Here is a 9,222-nt window from a genome sequence, read left to right as displayed (position 1 = left end):
TTTAGTTTCAAATTAAACTACAAGCTATAGTAATTAAAACAGTATGGTATTGGTATAAAAGCAGTTATATAGGTCAATGGAGCAGAACATAGAGCCCAGAAATAAAACCGTGGCATATATGGTCAAATTTATGACAAAGAAGTCAAGAATATATGTTGGGGAAAGGACAGCCTCTTCAATAAATGGTGTTGGAAAAACTGGACAACTACTTGCAAAAGAATAAAACTGGACCACCTGCTGGATCGTACACAAAAATTAACTCAAAATGGATTATAGAGTTGAACGTAGGACCTAAAACCATAAAATCTTTATAAGAAAACATAGTTATAAACAACTTTTTTTTTTCGTGTCCCAGCGCTTGAGGATAGAACCAGCGGACTGGAAGCCGTGGGCTCTAAAGACATGACGCCGAGGGGACCAGAGCCCTTTCTGCCTCCCCATACATTACAGGAATTGCACACCCAACCCCCGCCAAGAAAAGGAGGGTTAGTTGTAAGCAACTTGATACGAGTCTTGGTGATGATTTTTTTGAATCTGACATTAAAATTAAAAGCAACAAAAGCACAAATCAACAAGTGGGACTACAGCACACTAAAGAGCTTTTGCACATCAAAGAAACTATCAACAAAATTTAAAAACCACTTATTACATCGAAGAAAATATTTCAAATCATATATATGATAAGGGTTTAAATTCCAAAATATACAAAGAACTCATACAACTCAACAGCAAAAAACAAACAAGCAAACAAACAAACAAAAAACAATCAAGAAATGTCAGAAGATACAAGTAGACATTTTTTCAAAGAAGACACACACATAGCCAATAGGTACATGAAATGATGTTCAATGTAATTAGCTATTAGGGAAATGCAAATCAAAACCACAATAACATATCACTTCACACCTGTTAGAATATTATCAAAAAGATAAGAAATAACAAGTGTTGGCAAGGATGTAAAGAGAAAGGAACTACTGTGAACTGTTGGTAGAAATGTAATTTGGTACAACTGCTAGGGAAAATAGTATGGAGGTTTCTAAAAAAAATTAAATTTAGAAATATCATATGACCCAGCAATTCCACTCCTGGGTATTTATTTGAAGAAAACAAAAATATTAACTATGAAAGATATATGCATCCCCATATTCATGGCAGCACTATTTTTAATAGGATACAGAAACAACCTAAGTGTCCATAGATGGACAAATAAATTTAAAAAATTATGGTACGTGTACAGTGGGATATTACTCATCAATAAAAAAAGAAAGAAATATTGCCATTTGTGACAACACAGATGGACCTCAAGGACATTATGCTAGACAAATACCTTATGATCTATCTTATATGTTCAGTCTAAAACAAACAAAAAAACAAATCAAAACAACACGAAACACCACTAAGCTCACAGCTGCAGAAGATAGATTGCTGGTTGCCAGAGGCAGGTGGCAGGGGGTGGGATAAATGAGTGTAGGGGATACAAAGATTTTTTTGTAATTAAAAATGGTTATGCAGAGGAAGAGAGAAACCATGAAATTTTTTGATGGGAACCAATTCTGTTCATGAAGGAGGAAATCGCTGATGTAATGTAATCCTCTACATGCTTACATCCTGGAACTCACCATATTTGTTCTTATATTTGTGTTTATGCATATCTGTTTCGCCCCTGACATTAATCTTCTAGTTATTCCCACCTTACTTCATCCAACGGTTTCTCTGAGTCTCACACTCAGTTCTCCAATTGCCTCCTTGATATTTTAAAGTTTTCTATCTTAGTAAACTCTATCCACTCTGTTGGATGCTACATTATTATTTGAGTCCCTAAATCATGTCAAGAACTATGACTATAAGGAGTACAATACATAACTAAAATATTTCTCTTGTTGTCAAGTAATTCACAATGTCATTATTTCATTAATTTATCCAACGAATATTTATTGAGCATCTGCTTTGTCCAAGGTGCTATCTCAAAATCTGGGATGACAAAGTTACTGATTTTATGGAGCTTACAAAGTAAAGGAGGTGAGTAGGAAAGTAGATAAAATAGATTGAGAAGGAGCTGTATAAGATGGTAATGAATCCTACAAAGAAAAATAAATCGGGATAATACATAAAGAATAGCAAGTTGATGTGATGGAAAGAAATTGTCACAAAGAGATAAATTTTGTTTTCTTTTTTTAATAATGTTTTTAAGGTTTTACTTATTTATTCATAGAGACACACAGAGAGGAGAGACAGGGAGAGGCAGAGACACAGGCAGAGGGAGAAGCAGGCTCCATGCAGGGAGCCCGACGCGGGACTCGATCCCAGGTCTCCAGGATCAGGCCCTCGGCTGAAGGTGGTGCTAAACTGCTGCGCCACCGGGGCTGGCCAATTTTCTGTTTTCTAATTCAGTTTCTGTGTACTGAAATCTAACAAATGAAGATCTGCTAACTTTGCTTTATAAATTCAATATTTTTTTCAGATTACCTCCTTAATTGGACGTTTTGTGGAAAGCATCCTTACAAAATATCTTTATCGTTTTCTGAAATTACACATGCTTTCATATGTATATCAACTTAATTTACCGATTTACATTAACTTGTTCTACATTTATAAAGAAAACAGGCAGTAAAAGGACCAGTTGGATGTACATGAATTTGTTTTATCAAGTCTCATGACGCTGGTATGACCCTTCATTCCTCAGGTCACATTGGTCTGGAGGTAAAAATAGGATTATTTTAACAATAATAATCACAGTAACAATAAACACCCAGACTCATGTATACATTTATATTGAGACTGGAAGCCACTTACAACCACATAGCTTACTCTCTATAGTAGATAGAGCTCCAGTATACCAGGGAATATTCCCCAGGATGATAAAAGGTGTAAGGAATTTCATTTTTCCTTCTAGGACCTTCCCTCAAATTCCATTTTTTTTAAAAGGAAACATGTCTGTTCTTTTTTTTTTTTTAAGATTTTAAAAATTTATTTATGAGAGACACACACAGAGAGAGAGGTGAGACACAGGCAGAGGGAGAAGTAAGCTCCATGCAGGAGCCCGATGTGGGACTCGATCCAGGAACTCCAGGATCATGCCCTGGGCTGAAGGCAGGTGCTAAAGCACGGAGCCACCAAGGGATCCCTCAAATTCCATTTAGATAAATATCAAATCATTAGACTTTTCAATAAATAGTATCAAACAGCTTTTTACTCTCTAAAATCCTTTAAAATCCTCATTCTTGAATAAGTGTAGAAATTGATTTGGTGAAAAACTCAGATTAGCATTTCCAGAGAGTAAAAATAGTAAGTGCAAATACAAAGTCAGAAACACACACACACACACACACACACACACACATATACACACACACAGGCTTCCTGAGGTGGACTGCAGAGTGATTAGTAAATAATGACAGAAATATGGACCAAGTTCATGAAGTCATGGTCTTATAAATAAGGATTTATTTTATTTTATCAGAGGTGGAAAAAATCAAATGGTGCATTTAAGCCAAGATTTTGCTATAGGCTATGTAAAAATTGGCTTGTGGGCTGGTCAGAAGAGAGAAAGAGACTGGAAGAAAAGGTCATGGTTAAGGAAAGGAAAAAAAAAAAAAAGATTCTGCTGGAATCCAGGACCAAAAGGATAACATTTATGCTTAAAGTATTAAGAAAATACAATAGAGACGTCTGAGTAATAATGAAGTGATTTTAGGTCAAGGTAGATGTGTATTACGAGAAGGGGGATCCCTTTTAGTCTAATTCCAGAATTCCAGAATTGTGTAGTCTCAATCACTCTAACAAGAGAGGAGATAAGGAGATAAGCTAATTCTACTGAGGAAATAGTTTAATTTTTGACCCGCTATGTTCCAATTGTCTATTGAATGTTTGATCAGACAAACCAAGTGGTAGGTGTACACTTCAGGATAGGAATTGCTATATATGTAGAAGAGACAATAATCTTTATATGTGGAAAAAGATTCTCTTGACCCAACTCTAGCCAGGCTCATCTAAGCCCTCTTCTTCTTGACTCAACTTTGGCTTGAATAAATACTGACAGTTCCTAGTAGCATCCTTGGGGTGCATCCCTAGATTCCCTTAAAGTACTTGGCTGGAAAAAATCAAGGCTGCCAAAAGAATTTGCTGTTTGTTCCACGCGCGCAGGTAGAGACCCTGTCTCCAGTGCCTGGGGAGCATAGGAACCTCACTTTGATGACTGTCAGTTAGCAAGCCCACACGGATTTCACAAACAATTCCTTCGGACTCTGGTCTTTCATTCCCCTCATTATGCCCAAGTACTCCCTCATTCTTCCTTAAAATAACTGTCTGTCCACAAATAAGAATGGAGCTCAGTTTTTCCCCCTACTGTCACTAGCTACTGAATAAAAGCCATTTTAACTGTTTTAACTAAGGTCCAGCTGTATTTATCTCCGACAATATCCAATCATGAATTTGGACATACTAATGTGGGGAGCCTGTAAAATGACAAGACAAGAAGATTAGCACATGAATCCTCGGTGTGATGAGCAGAAGGGGAGTTTGGGAAGGATCCTCTGGAGGAAGAGGAAACAACCAGAAAGCAGGAAAGATTCTAGTTTTAGAAATCTGTAATATCCTTAAATTTTTTAAAATAAAAAATTAAAAGCTGTAATATCTTGAATTGATAATATTCTGAGAGGTAGTAGCTAAATCGTGCTAATAGAGTGTTTTGAAGATGGTTGCAATATTACTTGATTATGTACAGTCTCTTAAAGAAGGACACAAAGACATAATCTAATCATAATTAATCTCTTGGGTTTTTAAATTTTTCTTAGTCTTCCTCTTATTTTAGCCTCGTTCAATCTCTAGTTTCTTAACTTCTTAGTTTGTTTCTCCAGCATCTAATGAGAATTTTTTGGTATCCCAGACCATAGCTTGCTTCTTCACTCTTGGATACGACTAATGACCTAAGGTATAAGTTTCTTTGATGTCCTCAGAAAATATCTTTTAGGGGCTGGATCCAGGGTCCACAACATGTAAGTGGTCTGGTAGGATGTGCATTAGAAGCTTTACCTTACCCAGAAATAGGCAGATGTCAGTGGTGCATAGAGACATCGTAACTACTTGTAATTTATATATTTAAAAAAAACAGCCAACAAGTATTACAACTTTATATAAGACGGCATTAGTATAAGTTGTGAGTAACTGTGTATGCGAGTGTGTGTGTGTCTGATATCTACTCTAGAATTAGATATGTTGTTGATAAGCAAGATCCAGGGTTTTACTCAGAGGAAAGATGAATCCCAATCCGAGCCTTGGGATTTAAAAACAAGGCAGGAATCTGAACTGTAACATAATAGAAGATCCACAGACACAATGAGTCATTTTAACCTTTGTGCACTGGCTTTATGGTATTATTCTCTTTCATTGGCTGTTGCTTTGTTGTGTTGTGTCTTATGGATCTTTTCTAGTCTGATGAATTTTCACATTTATCCACCATGTTTCTAATTTTATTTTCTTCATGGTTTGTTTTGTCCCCTTATTCCTTTTAATGCATTTTAGTTTACTTACAAATGTTTCTTACATACCCTCTTACGTCTCAATTTAATTCTGTTGTCTTTTAATGTTAGCCAACACACTCCTCATAGGTTTTTCACTGACAAAGTGCAACTTTTCTAGAATTCAATCTGTTTTTTTTTTTATAATGATTCATTTGGGGGAATGTTTTTACCTTTGAGCTTTTAGCTTGGAGGTCCCTTTTTCTTTGGTTTGAATTATTTTTCATGATCCCTATAATTTTGTTGTTATTCCCTTAGTTATTTTCAAATGCAATGTCCAGATATCCACATTTGTGTTTGTCTTAGGATGCCTTAGGTTCATACAGGCATTGGTTGAAGTCTTTTCCTCAGATTAGCAGCTAGAGAATAGATTACCATTTATAGTTTTCACACCAGTTCTATTTTCTAGCCCACAACTGCTCCTGCTGTTGCCTCTATTTCTAATTCTCATACTCTAAATAACGAAACTCATTGGCATCTACAATCCCCATGATTTCCTGCTGCCAGCCTCCTCTCAACTCTGCTGTCACAAATAGCAATGGAAGCCACTTTCTCTGGGCAATATTATTTGCCAGTCTCCCTTTTCCTGTTAATTTTTAAAGGCATAAGGGTACTATGAAACTGCCATCGATGGTTCTTATAAGGGAAGACTACACACAAGAGCCATCAGGTCACAATCCAAATATAAAATTTACTAGTTTCATTTATCTGTAGAAGGAGCAAAGAGAATTCTCTTATAAAAAAAAGCCTGTAAATATGGAAGTTATGTGGAAGAGGGATTACTTCTATTATCTTACATCTAGATCTTGGAAACTATATCGACTTGAGGTGACCAGGTGAGTTTACTCTCTGGGGCCAAAAGTAAAGGAGATGGTTGCAGGAAGAAAATAAAAGGGAGTGAAGATAATAACTTTCTATGTTTCATCCTGGGCTGGAAAAGAGAAAGCAGTCAGCCTTGCCTCAGCTTTTTAAGCACAGTATATTGCTTAGTGGTAAAATCTATCTCCAGGAATTGTAAGAGGGCTAAGTTACCAAAACATAGATACTGAGAACAGAATCAGTCACACTAATAACTATGCTCTACAAAACACACACACACACACACACACCATTACCAGTAGTAAGGCAGGGAATTCTATGCAGTAATTCCATGGAAATTTGAAGATGAGTTTGTATTGGATAGGGGATGAAAGGGGCTCTGAAGGTTATTGTTCCTTTTCCCAACTATCTTATTTCATTATATTTCTGAATATAGAAAGATTGTGCATAGGAGAGAGAGAGAGAGAGAGAGAGAGAGAGAGAGAGAGAGAGAGAAACAGTAATCTGAAAATTCCAAGAAGAATATTTTTTTTCAGTAAAGATAGGGTTGTCATACTTTCTACAGTTCTTGAAAAAGGAGATGTAACTAGACTTCCCATGTTTTGTGAGGACAAGCGGTATAGTAAAAATAAATAAATAAATAAACAAAACAAACAAATAAATAAATAAAAGCATAATATTTCAAGAAGCAAATCCTAGATCTGCTTTTCTAAACCTAGCAGCATCAATTTTGTATGTACTGAAAATTTCAGATTTCCATCAATTGCTTTAAATCTTACTTTTTAGTAGTGATATCATGTTTCCATTTTTATTGTAATTTTTTGTATTCTATTGGAGAGTTGAAAGAGACTGCATTATATGATGCTAGTCAAATACTGTTTTTTTTTAAAAAAATTTATTTATTCTTGAGACACACAGAGAGAGAGAGAGAGAGAGAGAGAGGCAGAGACACAGGCAGAGGGAGAAGCAGGCTCCATGCAGGGAGCCTGATGTGGGACTCAATCCTGAGACTCCAGGATCACGCCCTGGGCTGAAGGCAGGCGCTAAACCATTGAGCCACCCAAGGATCCCCTCAAATACTTTTTTAAAACCAACAAAATGTTTATTCTTTTAAAGAATACATATATTTAAATAATAAACAAGTGAGTCACTTTCTATTATGACTAATAGAATGTCTCGTGATTTGTTTTAAAAACTGTATCCTACACATTTAGAGACTGCATGGAAAATCAACAATGTGCCAAAAGCACATCCTCAGGCACATGCATATAGTGTATGTATGTGTGTGTGTGTGGGAAGGAATAAAATGTCATGTTTGTATGAAGGAAAAGACTACAGTTGCCTCTAATAGCAGTATTATACCAATATTTTTATACTACAGAAACAAATAACTGTTGATAAAGTAGAATGGACCATAAACTCTATGAGCTTACACTTACCTGTTTTATTGTAACGCAAAGCCTAAAACATAGAAAGAACTCAATAAATACTTGTTAAATGACAGATTAGAGATTGGTATATTATCTGAAAATGTCTTTCTCTAGTAGACTATGTAGTTAGATAAAAGAAGATAGTACTTGTAGAAAAAGAAAAGCTGAATTTTATTTATTTCACGGTTGGTTTCTCTAAGAACATCCCAACAAGGATTGCAATTAGCAGTCAAACTAGTCAAGTGTTTGTAGGTATGTTGCAAACATGTGTTCGTTTAACAAAGAAAAGCGATACTGAGACCTTTGGAAGAATTTTCATGCACTTTTTTCTCCCCCTGGATCTGTAGCCAAAGGATAAACAAGGTAGCAAGTGAAGCTAGAAAAACTATTAGTAGAATAGCATTTAAAATAATAAGAATAAAAATAAAATCATATGCTGTGACCCAGAACAGTGTTGTAATTAAATTTACTGGGGCAGAAAATTTACTTTGTGAATTAATATCACCTTTTGGCAATTTAATGTCTTTCAGTGTAAGTACAAATCCATATTATCTTTCCATCTATTTTATGATAAGAATATTTACTGCAAGTGCCTTCTTAAAAATAGAAACCACTACTTTTAAGTCTAAGGACATGTCTAAAACCAACCTCTCACAATTATTTTAGCTTTTTTTCTTTCTTTCTAAAACTTTATCCAAAAAAGGCGAACTAAAATTTATTTAGTATAAGCATGGAAGGGGTAAAATTTGATCAGTCACTAATAACTACCATTGGCTTCAAATGGGAAACTGTTATGAGATACATGTTAAGAAACTCACTTCATTCTCCCTGGAGATAATTGTATTTACTCATTTCCATGAAGGAGACTGTAACTTACTTGACTTCTCCCTACACCCCCATTATTTTTACTGAAAGGAAGAGTAGTAAAATATCTAATGGGGATTTTGTAGTTTTGCCTTTCCTCTTACTCTGTGCTGCTGGAGCCTCTTGGCTCTGCCCTTGCCCTTGCCTCAAGTTCAATGAGCAAGGTCTGTTCCCGTGAGCCCAGGTCTGTGGTTTTTCTAGCAGCATCTGTTATGGTAGGGCAGCCTACTTCTGGTTAGCAGGTTCGATCCCCCATATCTATGTCCCCGTGGTATTATTAGGTTGTTCTTGTTTTAGAGTTGGTAATAGAAGTGACTTTTTGAAAACTGGAGTATGGTTGACACACACTGTTACATTAATTTCAGGTGTACAACATAGTGATTCCACGAAGTCTATATGTTATGCTGTAGAAAGCTGACATATTTGACTCTCCCTTTCTGACTTCTCTTTCCTAACTGGTTCAGAAGTCAGGAGCAGAGATAGAGGTGCTGTTTATAGAGCTCCCTGGAACTCTCATGTCATGGAAAATGTAAAACATTTATGTCAAGAAATATGGTTCAGACTAAAAAAAGAAAATTGGGTGCCAAAATTAT

General features: G+C 35.8%; 1 non-coding gene across 1 annotated transcript; it reads right to left on the bottom strand.

Moving 5' to 3' along the window:
• Positions 1–344: 344 nt before the first annotated feature.
• Positions 345–485, bottom strand: LOC121496369. The gene has a single exon (XR_005989191.1). It is a non-coding gene; the product is annotated as a small nucleolar RNA SNORA57 (small nucleolar RNA).
• Positions 486–9,222: the final 8,737 nt, after the last annotated feature.

The sequence above is a fragment of the Vulpes lagopus genome, chromosome 7 (assembly GCF_018345385.1).
Source record: "Vulpes lagopus strain Blue_001 chromosome 7, ASM1834538v1, whole genome shotgun sequence".
In the NCBI taxonomy this organism is placed as follows: Eukaryota; Metazoa; Chordata; class Mammalia; order Carnivora; family Canidae; genus Vulpes; species Vulpes lagopus.
Note: the sequence above shows the minus strand (reverse complement) of the source record. Positions and strands in the feature narration are given on the sequence as shown.